Source organism: Coturnix japonica, chromosome 25 (assembly GCF_054131305.1).
Source record: "Coturnix japonica strain WE chromosome 25, WE-NBRP24, whole genome shotgun sequence".
Classification (NCBI taxonomy): Eukaryota; Metazoa; Chordata; class Aves; order Galliformes; family Phasianidae; genus Coturnix; species Coturnix japonica.
In genome coordinates, this window is record NC_140687.1 from 3,728,478 (window position 1) to 3,742,732 (window position 14,255).

Consider the following 14,255-nt stretch of genomic DNA (forward strand, 5'->3'; position numbering starts at 1 on the left):
CTCTCAAGGACAACTCCTCCCAGCCTGTACAGGTGCCTGGGGTTCTTCCGGCCCAAGTGCAAAACCTTGCACTTTGCCGTGTTGAACCTCATTAGGTTCACCCGAGCCCAGCTTTCCAGCCTGTCAAGGTCCCTCTGAATGGCATCTGTTCCCTCCACCGTATCGACTGCACCACTCAGCTTGGTGTCATCAGCAAACTTGCTGAGGGTGCACTCCATTCCCTCATCGATGTCATTAATAAAGATGTTAAAGAGCACCGGTCCCAAGACAGACCCTTGAGGGACGCCGCTCGTTACCGGCCTCCACCTGGACATAGAGCCATTGACCACCACCCTCTGTCTGCGGCCTTTCAACCAATTGCTTATCCATCTAGTTGTCCACCCATCAAATCCACCTCCCTCCAATTTGGAGATGAGGATGTGATGGGGGACCATGTCAAAGGCCTTGCTCAGGTCCAGGTAAATGACATCGGTCGCCTTCCCTTCATCCACCAACGCCGTCACTCCATCATAGAAGGCCACAAGATTAGTTAAGCATGACCTTCCCCTGGTGAAGCCATGCTGGCTGTCTCGGATCACATGCTTGTTCTTTATGCGATCAAGCATGTTGTCCAGGAGGATCTGTTCCATAATCTTCCCAGGCACAGAGGTGAGACTCACCGGCCTGTAGTTACCCGGGTCGTCCCTGCTCCCCTTCTTGTAAATGGGAGTGACGTGACCCTTCCTCCAATCATCCGGGACCTCACCTGACAGCCACGACTTCTCAAATATGATGGAGAGCGGCTCAGCAACCACCTCAGCCAGCTCCTTCAGGACCCTGGGATGCACGCCATCTGGCCCCATAGACTTATACTCATTCAGTCTAAGGAGGCACTCTCGGACTTGCTCTACCCTTACAGTGGGGAGGGATTTACCTCCTTGGTCCCCACATGGAGGTATGGGGGTGCAAGACTTAGGGACATGAAAAAGACTAGAATCCTGGCCACCAGTGAAGACCGAGGTGAAGAACTCATTCAGCACCTCAGCTTTCTCTTCATCTGTTGAAGCCATTTCTCCTTTTAAATTTACCAGAGTAGGCACGCCCATTTTGGCCTGTCTCTTCTGGCCAATGTACCTGTAGAAGGTTTTCTTGTTGTTTTTCACATCCCTCGCCAAGTTCAGTTCTGCCTGAGCTTTGGCTTTCCTGATCCCACATCTGCAAGTTCGGACGGCATCCCTGTATTCTTCCCGGGTGACACAGCCTTGTTTCCAGAGCTTGTACACCCCTTTCTTCACCCTCAGTTCTCTTAGCAGGTCCTTGCTGAGCCATGCCGGTTTTCTACCTCTCCTGCCCACTTTCTTAATCAGGGGAATGGAGACCTCTTGTGCTGCCAGGAGGGCATCCTTGAACAGTAGCCAGCTCTCCTCAACGTCCTTATCTTTGAGGGCAGCGCGCCAAGAGATCTTGGCCAGCATTCCATTGAGTAGCTTGAAGTCTGCTCTTCTAAAGTTGAGCATCCTGGTCCTGCTCTTTGCCAGGCCCACATCGCTTGAGATCACAAACTCAACCAGGGCATGATCGCTGGAGCCCAGGCAGCCTCCAACCTTGATGCCTTTGATGATCTCCTCAGCGTTGGTGAGCAGCAGGTCCAGCAACGCTTGACCTCTGGTCGGTCTGTCCAATACCTTCCCTTCTGCTTGGTGTGCTTAATGCTTGGCCCACAAAGTTATTCCCAGTGCAGTCCAGCAGTCTCTCAGACAGCTTGCAGCCAGCCATGCTGATTTCCCAGCCTGACTGGAATCCCCCATCAAGTTGAGAGTCAGTGAGCGCGGTGCTTCTGGTAGCTGCAGTAAGCAGGGCCCATCAACAGGCTCCCTTGACCAGGCGGCCTGGAGCAGACCCTCACCTCCAGAAGCCCATTATTGGTTCAGTCCCGAATTTTACCCGCAAGTTCTCAACGTGATCGTGGCTGTTCTTAGTCCTTTGCAGTCAGCTTCTTCATAGAGAGGGCAAATACCTTGCCCTCCGGAATTCCATAGTAACAATCATGTCTCCTTTATGTCAGGTGAGGTGTTTTTTGTTGTTGTTGTTTTTTGTTTGCTTGTTTGTTTGTTTTCCATTTTCTAGGTAGAAAATTTAATTTCTGAGCCAGGAGAAGAAGAAGTGCAACATGTAACAATCTTCCTGGCACTGTGCAGTTTGCATGAGTAGCCAAGTGCTCCTCAGGTAACGTGTGCTGCAGAGCTGACCTTGGTGGCAGGGGTTGTGTCTTCATTTTCTTCCTGTCATGTGGGAACATAAGAAGACTCTTCAGAGCAGGAGCTGCAGAGGAAGATGAACGGCATGAGAAGGTAAGGCTAGGAACCAAGGACACCTCCAGAAAGAACAGAAAAACTAAGTCATTTAAGATGCATGATGGCCGTGTGATACTGTCCGTGACTGGAGGAGAAGCACATGGCTAGGAATGACTGATGGCTCTGGTGGGATGAGTGCCTACGTGCGCCATAAAGGAGAGTTTGTGGGATGTTCTGTGGACATGTGAAGGCTGTGGGAAAGTTAAGAGAGAAAACGTGTGAATTCACAGAAGTGGTATTAGAACCTGGAATAAACCATTTGGATCACTCACATCTGAGTCCGTGCCAGATTGTCGCACTGTCAGAACCTGAGGCCTGGGAATTTCCTTTAGTAGTGCCAACTGCCTGTTGTAAATGAGAAAAGATATTACTAAACATAGCTTCCCTCCTTGTAGTTTTGATATTTCTGTCTTTGCATTCCTTTAGCGCCCAGGGTGTTGATGCAGCTGCACAAATCCGCTGTACTGTCCTCCTGTTTTGCATGGAAGAATGGTAAAATAGCAATCTCTGGGTGAAATTTTGTTCAGGCGTTTTCCTTTCTGTGCCCCTAGGAAGCAATGGCTTGGAAATGGCAGTGCCGCCTGGGAACCCACACAGCAACCCAGTATCTCATTGTCTGGGTCTGTGAAAAACCACAATGATGACAAAAGATGTTTCAATTCTGTCTGTGCTGTCAGTGCAGCCCTGAGGAGCGGTGTGGGCATGGCATGGCAGGGAGAAGGGATTTCCCTTCCAATGGGAAAGTGCCTGTTCATGTGTTGGTATCTAACCGCTCCATGGCCTGCTCCACGTGCTTCTGAATGGGCAGCTCAACTTTTGTGTCACTCAGCCACCTGTGGCAGAGGTCAGGATTAGTGCCTTTCAAGGAGCTGAGAAGCATTTCTTGCTCAAGTCCTGCTTCCAAGCTTAACCACCTACAATGAAGTAGATGTCGTTTTTCTGGTGTCCTTCAATTCCGTGTCCGCATTTTCCCAAAAGCAAAAGAATTTGGAGTTAACCAGCTGCAGTGAAGTGAGCGATTTCAGTGCCTATTTCTGATGGTGGCAATGAGTTCAGAGGTCACACTTAATTGACGGTGCCTGTTTCCATTCTGACAAAGGCTGTAGTTTCAGCTGACTTCCCGAGGCTGCCATGTGTGGTGGTGACACAGCCTTGGGCTTGTGCGTTTGCATGACTCCCACCTTTCCTTTCTGTGTCTTGCAGGTCAGCTGGTGCTGGAAGCGGCCGGTATCTGAGTAGGAATGAAGGTGAGTGCAGGAGCAGCTGCTGAGGGGAGGAAGGAAGTCCATGCTAATGAGCTCTGAAGCATCTGCGGGTCTGGTACCAGAATAGGCAGCAGTGATGCAGGGGGCTCCTCGGCAGGAAGCTGGCTGATCCAAATGCTTGCTGAGAGTTTGGAAGCCCAAACCCTTATGGTCTCTGTAAGGGTGGTTAATAAAAAGATATTAACCAAGATGGTGGTAAATAGCCTAAGGTTATTAGCAAAGGGAAACTCACCAATATCGATACCTTGACTAGAAAGCTGAGGCAGCCTCAACTAGGGAGCAATCTCTAAGACATGCTGTCTCAGTGGTGGTCAGCCTTTAAATGAGGTCTCAGAGGAGGTTGAGTCGAGGTCCACCCCTTCTGGGAGCACAGCTAGATTACTCTCACCTGTGCTCCCGCAGCTGACCCAATACTTGCCTCAGCTGATTAATCAGAGGTTCAAGCTGTGATTTCCCATACAGTCTCTAAGCTGAAGGCAGCATCTCCTTGATCTGATGGTGGTGTGCCTGAGTGAGGGAGTGATCCAAGCTGGATGCAGAAGAGTCATCTTAATTTCTCTGCTATTTTACTTCAGATGACACCTATTGGGTGTTGGTTTCTTAAAATTTGGATCTAGGAGGTGGTCTCTTCCTTTGCTTCTGATGAAAGCACAGAAGTGCAGCAGGAGTAGAAGACAAAGAGGTTTTCTTGGTGACAGGAACACCAATTATTTGATTCAAATGTGTAACTGATGTAGATGGTGAAGAACAGATCTGCCTCAAAGACATGCTTGATCACATAAGAAATGAGCATGTGATACAAGACAGGCAGCGTGGCTTTAGCAGGGGAAGGCCATGCCTAACCAGTCTGGTGGCCTTCTATGATGGAGTGACGGCATTTGTGGACAAAAGGAAGGTAACAGATGTCATTGACCTGGACTTGAGCAAGATCTTTGACATTGCCCTCCACCACATCCTTATCTCTAAACTGGAGGGATGTGGATTTGACAGGTGGACCACCTGGTGGATAAGGGATTGGTTGAAAGGCCACAGACAGAGGGTGGTGATTCATGGTTCTATGTCCAGGTGGAGGCCGATAACAAGTGGTGTCATCCAGGAGTCTGTCTTGGGACCAGTGCTTTTTTACATGGTTATCAGAGACACCAATGATGCAATGGAGTGCACCTTCTGCTGTTTGCTGAGTGGTGCGGCTGACGCAGTGGAAGGAAGGGATGCCATTCAGAGGGAGCTCAACCGAGAGGTTGGCCTACGTGAATCTAATGAGGTTGAACACAGCAAAGTGCAAGGTTTTGCACTTGGGCTGGAGGAATCCCAGGCATTTCTACAGACTGGGAGGAGCAGTCCTTAAGAGAAGCCCCGCAGAGAAGGACCTGGGGGTCCTGGTGGATGAAAAACAGAACGTGAGCCATCAGCGTGCTCTTGCAGCTCAGAGAGCAAATGGTCCCCTGGGCTCCATCAGAAGAGGGGATGGCCAGCAGGGACAGGGAGGTGATTGATCTTCATGATCCTTGAGGTCCCTTCCAACCCGGGCCATTCTATGATTCTGTGATTACACTCGCTGTCAGAAAGAATGGCAGCTGTACAGAAGCTGGATATATTTTGGGACAGTTCTTGTAACCAGTTGATTTTAAGACCTTGCCCGAGTCAAGAGTCTAAATTGAGTGTCAGAAGAAAGCTGGTAAAGTGGCTATTGCTCATTCTTTTTCATTTGCTGATTCTTTCATTCGGGTTCCTTTTCCAAAGGAGATTCTGGTGATGGAAGCAATTGAAGAAAGAACCAAAGCAGCTCTTGCCAAGAGTGCTTGAAGTCCCTGTGGAGAGAAGCAAAGAACTTGGGCTTCCTCTGGGATGCTCCCCACCATGTCTCAGGAAGGAGACAACTGCTGTTCCACTTTCTGCTCTGTGTGTGGAAAGGTACGTCTGGGTTTCTTCTGCTTGTTTATTCTTTCTTTTTCAGGCTTTGAAGGAGAAGGGGTGGAGCAACGGGAGACTCACTGGTCGTTTGTTACCTCAAGAACAGGATGGATTCTGCATTGACTGTGAAAAACCTGGGCTAGTAGCATGGGCATGTTTCAGGCTGGACTTTTCCTTCTTGGTTTCCTTTTGGCTACAGGGAGACAGCTGTCTAAAGGTGTGTTTTCATACCCACTCTCCAAAACCATGTTTCATTGTTGCAGGTGGTTCAGTGTGCTCTTGCAGTGCAGATGCTGTAGTTTGCTGTAGAATCTGAATTGTTTCTGTTCCTAGGGGAGGACTGGGAGGAGGTAGTGAGAAGAGAATTCAATGCCTTAGGTGTATCTTAGTGAGAAATGTTGCATGAGGTGCTGAAAGTCTTGAGTTGTCAAAGGCCAGTGAGGCTCAGACTCCTTAACCTGCTGGAGCAGGGTGGAAACAAGGAGTGGGCACTGCCGTCCCACAAGCTGCACTTGGTTCTGGTCTGCCAGGTCTGTGCTGGCCTGGATTTCTTCTGAGAAGTTTGTTGGAGCTGCTTGGAGTAGTGAAGGGTGGGGAGGAAGTGCTGCTCAAGAGCTAAGGCTCTGCATGATCATCTTGGATGGTTTTAACCATGATATCTGAAGACATAGTTTCCATCAGAATGATCCCAACATTGTGCGAGTGTCTCAGATGTATGAGAGCACCCGCCTCCTCCAGCTGAGCCATAGGAAAGCTAACTGTGCCCAGTAATTACAGCTTCTGCAGATTGAATATGCTTCCAAGTGTTTTCCTTAGTGATCAATAATGTCCCAGCACTCTGAGATTCCATCTCTGGCACAGTCTGGAGCATCTCTGCAATCCTTGGTTGCTGGAGGGCACGTGGTGAGTGCATGGACAGGGTGGCACAAACGCGTGCGTGTGCTGAGGAGTTGGGTTGCACACAGGTGCACACAAAGGGGTGTTTGTGGAAGGTGTAGGCACGTAGGTGTTCCCAGGGATGGTTTGCACACGTCTGTGAATGCAAAGGAGGGCACACGATGCAGAGTGTGCATGGGGGTGTGCAAAGCAGGCAGGGTGGTGAATGGGTGTGCGTGTGCACGTGGATAGGGGAAGGTTGGGGTTACAGGTTGACCTGTGCTGAGGTGAGTGGGGACTCACGGTGTTGCTCAGTGGTAGATTGGTTCACACTGAGTGCTAACAGGAAACTCGCACACCCTTTTTGTTTCAGCTGTGCCAGCGCTGTGATCCCTTGCTGCAGGGATGGGGTGTTGGAAGGATGGTGTGCGTGCCGAGCTCCCATCTCTTGCAGGAATCAAGTGTACAGCAAAAGGGATGTTTGGGCCAGGTGACTGTAAGAAGGCTGGCTGCTTTGGATGGTGGTAGCTGATGGAAACAGGTGCTCTGGGGACCGTTCAGCTTTTAACAGAAGACAGGGGTCCTGCAGCAAGAACGACTAGGTTCTCAAATGGCTTCAGACGTGCACACCGACTACATCCCCGCAGACATTTACCGGTAGGTGGCTCTTGCAGAAGAAGATTCAAGCAGCAGAACCTTTTGCTCAGCTACAGCACACAAATGCTACAAAAGCAGGAACAACCTGCAAGCTCTGGGTCTGTTTGTCTTGCACAGGCATGCACTAACTGCGTTTGATGGTACCCCCCATCCTTGATTTCCTTCCCTGCTTCTTGTCTGATGACGCTGCTGAGCCAGGAACAAGCTGCCCAGTGTGGCAGAGCATGGTGCAGAGCTGTGCTGGGACCTCCTCCCCTTCATCTGCTGCAGATCAGTGCCCCACACGTGCCATTGGGATGCTCTGGCACGGGATGTGCCTCCAACCCAAAGCTCCTTCCCACCTCCCAAGGAAAAACAAAGCAACCCAAGCATCTCCAGCAAAGCTGCCCAGCAGACAGCAGGGAATGCAAACAGCTTCTGGCTGCTCCCCTACACTCCCGTCCTAAGTAAGAGACCCTATGAGGACTGGCTGGGAAATCAGTGCATGACACACGTGAGTGTGCACAGGATTGTGCAAAGCAGTGGGGTTCCACGAGTTTGTGTGTGTGTGTATCTCTGCTGTTATGAAAGCATGGGAAGACTTACTGAGTCCCAGATAATTACTTATCCTCAAATGATTTTTCCTGGCCAAAGTTAGAGCCTCTCACAGGTAATCGAGATCAACAGGCTGTTGTTGCACAATCAACAGACACAATCTAGATGATCAGCTGAGGAAAATAAAGCATCATGCCAAGGGTACTAGATAAGTGAGCAGCTTGAGATCTGCACATTTATGTGATGCTCATGGTCTTAGACAATATTTGCCTAGAGAGGTCACATTGAATGAAAGCAAACTCTAAGATGAATGAAAATATGCACAGGAGAAGAAGCCTCTGAGGCTTCTCAAGTGTTATGACCAGAAGACATAAACTCTGTTAAAGCAAACGTTTCTCTCTATTTTTTGTGTTATTCCAGGCAGGCCTTGATTACCGCCTGAACACATGCTGTGGAAGCCCAGCTTATGCAGCACCAGAGCTAATCCAGGGCAAAGTGTCTATTGGCTCAGAGGGATGTAGAGCGGTGTTTGTTTTCCCCTCTTTCCCTTCCCTCTCCACAGAGCATTTAAAGGCAGTGGAGCTCAGGTAGGCTCTCTTGGTTTCCCTTCTGAATTCTGCTAGGTTGCATCGCTTGGTAGCTCTCAGAAGCTGTCAGTGGCCACAGACTAGAAAAGTGCAATTGGTCTCAGTTCACACAGCTGGCTGGTTTGTCTCAGGCTAATCCTGAACTGCCTCAAGCGACTGCTTTGGGGCTCTACAGAACAGCAACTTCAGAGATCTCTTTCTATTACTAAGTGTTTGAAAGAGCAATTTGCTCTGTTAATTATCCATCATTTCTGTGCAGTCTGTTTTGTCAGACTTGTCTTTAGCTTCCAAGTTGTATGTGAAGAATTGTTTCCGTTGTAATGCACAATGAACTAAAAATTGAGAGATGAAAATGTGAAGAGTTTTTCCAGCTTTGATTTCATGTCTGGAATTTTGGAACCCACTACTTGCAGTTGTTAATCTGTCCAAACTGGTCTGGTTTGGGATGCCCTCGTACTTCTTGAATCACTGTTAAAGGCGGAGCAATTCCTACAAGTGCCATGGCCCCACTGTTGTTCTAATTCTTGTTTCTTTGTTTTCCACACGCTGCTTTTCAAGCCTCCTTTTTCTTTACAGTCAAAGTGAGAATTGCACTGTGAGGTGTCTGAACCTTGTTGTGCCTCTACATAAATAGAACAGCAGCAAAGCCAGACAGGTGACTGTGCTGACAGCTCTCGTAGCCAGTAACACGTAACTGTGCTAAATCCCTTGTGACGGCTTTGATTTCATTTTTGCCAGTGAAATCCTTGTAAAAGGAAGTGCAGCAGTGTGATGAGCTAAGGTGAAGATGCTGGTTTTAGTAGTGCTCTAAGCTGAGTGGAAGGGCAATTGAATGAGGGTTATATGCTTTCTCTGGGACGATAAGGTTTTATTTCCTGAGGGAAAGAGCCAGCTTTTCATGGGCTATATGTGGGCTTTGGCAAGGGCAGACAATCCAGTCTGTCAGGAAGCCATTTGAGGTGCTTCAGGTTTGTAAGCTTGTCTTTTTGTTTTTCAGGCGGATATTTGGAGCATGGGTGTAGTGCTGTATGCTCTGCTGTGTGGGTTTTTCCTTTGGATGATGACAATATGATGGCACTCTACAGGAGGATACCAGTGGGTATCAGTGGTGCTAGAATACACTGAGAAGGGAAATAGCTGAGCTTGACAAGAGGCCTTGCTTTTCGGATGGCAGAACATGCTGAGCTGTGGGTAGAAAGGCCACAGCACAGTCTGCTGAATATTGTCCCTGTTTTTGCTGCTTTGTCTACCAGTATTTTGTGGATTTGGTTCTACGCTTGGTTGGCCTATGTGGCACTGTAGCCTAATTCTGTACCATGATAGCATACAGAATTTAAGGAGAAGTATTTTCCTGCCAATGGGCTGGATTTTTTTGTATCTGGTTCTTCAACTGGCTGCTCCCTATACTATCTGTAGTAAAAATATAGACACATCATTTGATTTCCCTGAAATGAATGTTCCTAAATGCCAGCTCTTCTCATGTCTACAAAGATCAAAGTTCTGCATTTGCTATTAGAATTTCCTCTTCCAGAATCAGGAGGTAATGTAGGACCCCACAGATTGCCTTCAGAATCCAACAGTTAGTTCTGTTTCCTTTCGGAGTGCATAACAACCTGAGCACATGAATTGAATGACGTGGCTTGTTAGTCTGGTACAAACTCTGCTGTACACTGAAACCTGGTCCATTTGTAAGCAGGACTTTGTCCATCTCTGCAGGACAGCAGAAAACCCTTTGTGCTAATCATGATGCCAAGAAGCAGAATGCGGCAAATGGCAGATGATCCAACTGCTTCAGGTGTTCATTTCCTTAAAACTGTGAATAGTTTTGGACTGAGAGTTTGTAAGCAGAACAGAGCTCTTAAAGCTGTCAGAGATTATTTCTGCACTGTTCAATTCTATCTGCACAACATACACCGGATCTCAGAACTGCGTTGCTTGAATTGGTGGAACTTGCTGAAGTGAACTGGGATGAGCAAGTTTTAGAACTTAGTCAGAGTGCTGTAAAAAATGGATAATCTCATGAGTATTAAGGTACAGGCTTGCTATTTCTGCACTGAATTTGTTTTTATTTTACATGGCTGTGATCTGAAAGTTGCTTGAAACGCAGGCACCTAGGCACTGTTGTGTAACTGAATTTCACACGATAGGTCCTGAAATATCCTGGAATCAAAAACTCTGACTTGTTTTAAGTCTGCTGCTTGAGTCTAATCAGGGTCATAGTGTCTGTGTGCAGTGTTTCTTTCCCTGTAATGCTCCACATCATTTCATTTTGGGAATATTGAAGGAAATGGACTATGTGCCATAACTGTTGTTAGAACAAAGTATGTCTGGTGTGATCTTATGCATAGGTTCTGTAACTGCTCTTCACAGCTCAGGTGTTTGACCTTCCTTTTGGTGAAGTGATGAAATACTGCTGGTTTCTATTTGTGCTTCTAGGCACCTTGAAGCTCTTAGGAATAGAACAATTGTCTCCAGTTCTTTTCAATGATATCAGTAACAGCTCGAGTGTTGCTGCCCACTAGGTAGACCCAAAGAAGCAGATTACAGTGAAACAACACACGAGCTGGACCTGAATGAGGATCACTTTCAAGACAGTGGCTATGCTGCTTCAAGCCTACTTGCTTCTTCCTGCCGCCACTCTATTACCAAGTATCAACAACCTTTCATGATTCAACTTGCAAATGTTTGAAACTAACCCTTGTGTTTCTATGCCTTCCTAGGTGATTCGAGCCCTTGTCAACCCCAAAGATCCAAACCAAGCAGTGTCTTTCCATCAATGGAGAGTTCTTATTAAGCATGAATCGCTGCAATTCGGATGACAGCCTTCCACATGGTAACAGTGATGGACACAAGGGGCTCATCCACGTTCATGCTCTCATATCTCCTGGCTCTGCTGAAGCTCCTGACCTGAGCCTGCCAGACACAGCAGTCACCTGCCTGGATTGTGACCCAGCGCCTTTGCAGTGCTGCCCATCCCAAGCACAGCCCGAGTGTCCCAGCAGCAGCACCACCATGCAGGAGCAGGGCAGCATCAGTGAGGTGAAGCTGAGCATCTTAGATGGGGACTTAGAGTCAGGCTGCCAGTCCCAGGCACCAGGCAGCAGCACCAGCTCTGAGCCACTCTCATCTTGACAAGAGGAGTCCCATCTTCACCCTTGACCTCTCAAGCCCTCCTGTCTTTTATTGAATAAAGTCACTCTCATGCTCAGTCATCGCCTTGACTGCATTCTGAGTCTTCAATCACAGGGATTGGGATGAATGCAACAAACAGCAAGGCAGCTCAGCTTGCAATGCTATGGCTGTGGGGTTCGTGCAGGCAGAGCTCTGGGTTCCCATTTTGCCTGGCTTTGGGATGTCTGCAGCAAGATCTCTACCATTTTGTATGGGAGCAAATAATCTCTAGCATCCAGGTTGCTGCTCATGATATATCCCAGTCTTCCTGGCTGTCACTTTGTGATACTTTTCAAAGCCTTCTGATACTCTTTGATGCCTTGGCTGCTCCCTAACACCTCTGTCCTCCTGCCATGTTGACTCACGTCTCCCACTTTTAAGCTGGCTTTGCAGATCATCTCCAGCCCTGTCATCATCACGCTGCAGCAGGAGGTGCTCACCTGGCCCAATGTCTGGCAGTACTGCTTGTTCTGCAGATGAGCAGCTGCCTCCTCATCTCTTCAGCTACAGTAGTTTTTCTCAGGGCAGTTAGATGCAGTCATGCTCCTCTGGATTTGGTGTGTTAAATCCATGCTGCATGGCAGCAGTCAGTGCAATACAAAGGTGTTCTGTGTGCCATAGCATTTCTCCAGGGGCTGCCAAAGGTAGAAGCACAACACAGCACCATCCTTCTGACAGTAATGTCTGTGAGTGTTAGACATGTGAGCACTGCATCATCCCCAGCGTGTCAGTGCTTTTCCACACCAACCTGACTCTCACACTCTGCACTGAATGTAACTCTGCTCTTGTGGAGACAAATGCTTTCTGTCACATCCTCCATCCCTGCAACCATTTGCCGGTAGGCAGCTCTTGCAGAAGAATCAAGCAGCAGAACCTTGTGCTCACCCTACAGCATGCAAATGCTATGAAAGCAGAAATAACCTGGCATGCTCTGGGTCTGCAAGGCTGCACAGATGGGAGAGGTAGATTGTGTTTTTGCAGTGGAAGTTTCCAGTATTTTCAGTACATAGTGTAGGCCCTAACTGAATGTATAACCCTCTTGTAAAACAGCTGTATAAGTAGTTTTTCCACCAAGAAAGTTGCTGAACAGAATTAAGTTCAGACTGGGGGCATTCTGACATGGGGAGAATTGAGACAAGCACAAGATAAATACAGGGTGGGTAGAGCCCAGCACAGGACAGAATGAATGTACTGACTTTTGGAAACATTGCCCTTCTCTGTCCGCAGAAAAGTACAAGGCAGACCTAAAAACAAGAGGTTGGTAATTGACCTTCTATGGAAATGAATCCTAGCCACAGTCTCGAGGAGTCTGTGAGCCTGAGATGCTCAACCAATGAGAGCCATGAGAGCATCACCTGCAGTGGGTTTAGGGCACAGAACAGAATTGATTTCACTGACTGGTGTGCAGTTTCTCCCTTGCCAATAGGGGATGTGCGCGCAGTATTGCAATAATGAATAAGCACTGCTGCTATCGCTGCCATCTTTGCCTAACTAGAAATCTTTGACTTTGAGAGTTTCTCACACAAGGGGAGAGGGTAAGAAAGTAAAGAGGCACAGAAAACTAAGGGAAACTGCTCTTCTTTATCTTATCTATAAAAATTGATACAATTGATGCTGTTGTGCATTTTTTTTAATTTTATTTTTAATTTTTTGCTAATGTCAGTTAGATTGTTTTAAAATATCCACACACCAAAATCTGACTACCAAGCAAATGTAATGAAAATGAAATGAAGGTGAGTTAGTGGAAAGCACAAGGCCATATTATATTAGGCTCCAGCAAATTTACAGGCAGTCACTGCACGAAGAGGTAGATCTGAGTTGCACATTATATGATTCCCACAAAGATTAAGGAAATCTGAAGCTTTCAATATATTTTTTTAATTCTTTTTTCATTTCATTTTTAAACACCTGACCCAGACCCCAACCCTCACAGGAGCTGTAAAGATAACAGCATTAACCAGCAATGTAACTCTAATCCTAACCCTTACCCTGATTCTAAAATCGTCCCTAACTCCAAATGCAACAACAAAAATGATGCTAGAAGTTTGTAGCAAAAGGAACCTTAACCCTGATCATAATCCAAAAAAAAAATCATTATGGTAACAATAATCTTTACCTTAAGAGTAATATTAATCAGAGCCCAGATGATGCCTGCATCCAATCAGAAGCATGCTTTGCATTATTTAAGAGTTGTATTTTTTCCAATGAACTCTCTCTATTATCACGTTTATAAAGTAACAGAGTCTGTTCTTTTTCTCCTGACACTGTGCCTTACTCCTGACATCCCCTGGAAATGACCCAGATAGGGCACCATCAAAGTAATGCTAACAGTAATGTCAATCCTAAGGGTATCTCTAGCCTCAGTGTTAATGGGACGCTAACAACAATCCCAACAGCCTTAAACATTCTGGTGGTGTGAAAGAGGTGCTGCCTTGCACATGCTGGGCAGTCCCATTGCCTGTTAAATGCAGGCGGCAGCGTAGAAACATGATGCCCGTGGTCAGAATGCCCTGTGGCAGATCCTGGCACCGGAGAACTGACCGGAGAACCATGAGAGAACTGACAACAAATCACGCGACATCAGAACCGACCCAGTGGTTATTTACAAGCCTTGGGAGACCCAGACAGGATCTCAGAGTGGTGAATGTAGGTACAGAAGTTGTTACTACTCTGTTTTCTTCTAAAAGAAGTGGTTTTTTTTCATCTCAGAAGTTGGGGGGGTGGAGGGGGGCGGGAAAGGGATATCAATTTAATTACTCATTAATTTATTGACAGACATTCACGTTTGCTACGTTTGGAGAAGTTTTTATTTGTTTGCTGTGGTTTGATTTTTTTTTTTTTCTTTTTTTTTTCCCCCTTCCCTCCTCTTCCATCTTTGTGTTCTTCCCCTATAATCAAAAGAACGGATCCCCAGGGTC

General features: G+C 47.2%; 1 long non-coding RNA gene across 1 annotated transcript; it reads left to right on the forward strand.

Annotated features, from left to right (window-relative positions):
- Positions 1-3,452: 3,452 nt before the first annotated feature.
- LOC146756838 (uncharacterized) lies at positions 3,453-11,143 on the forward strand. The gene is made up of 3 exons (XR_014937160.1): positions 3,453-3,580; positions 5,342-5,512; positions 10,887-11,143. It is a non-coding gene; the product is annotated as an uncharacterized LOC146756838 (long non-coding RNA).
- Positions 11,144-14,255: the final 3,112 nt, after the last annotated feature.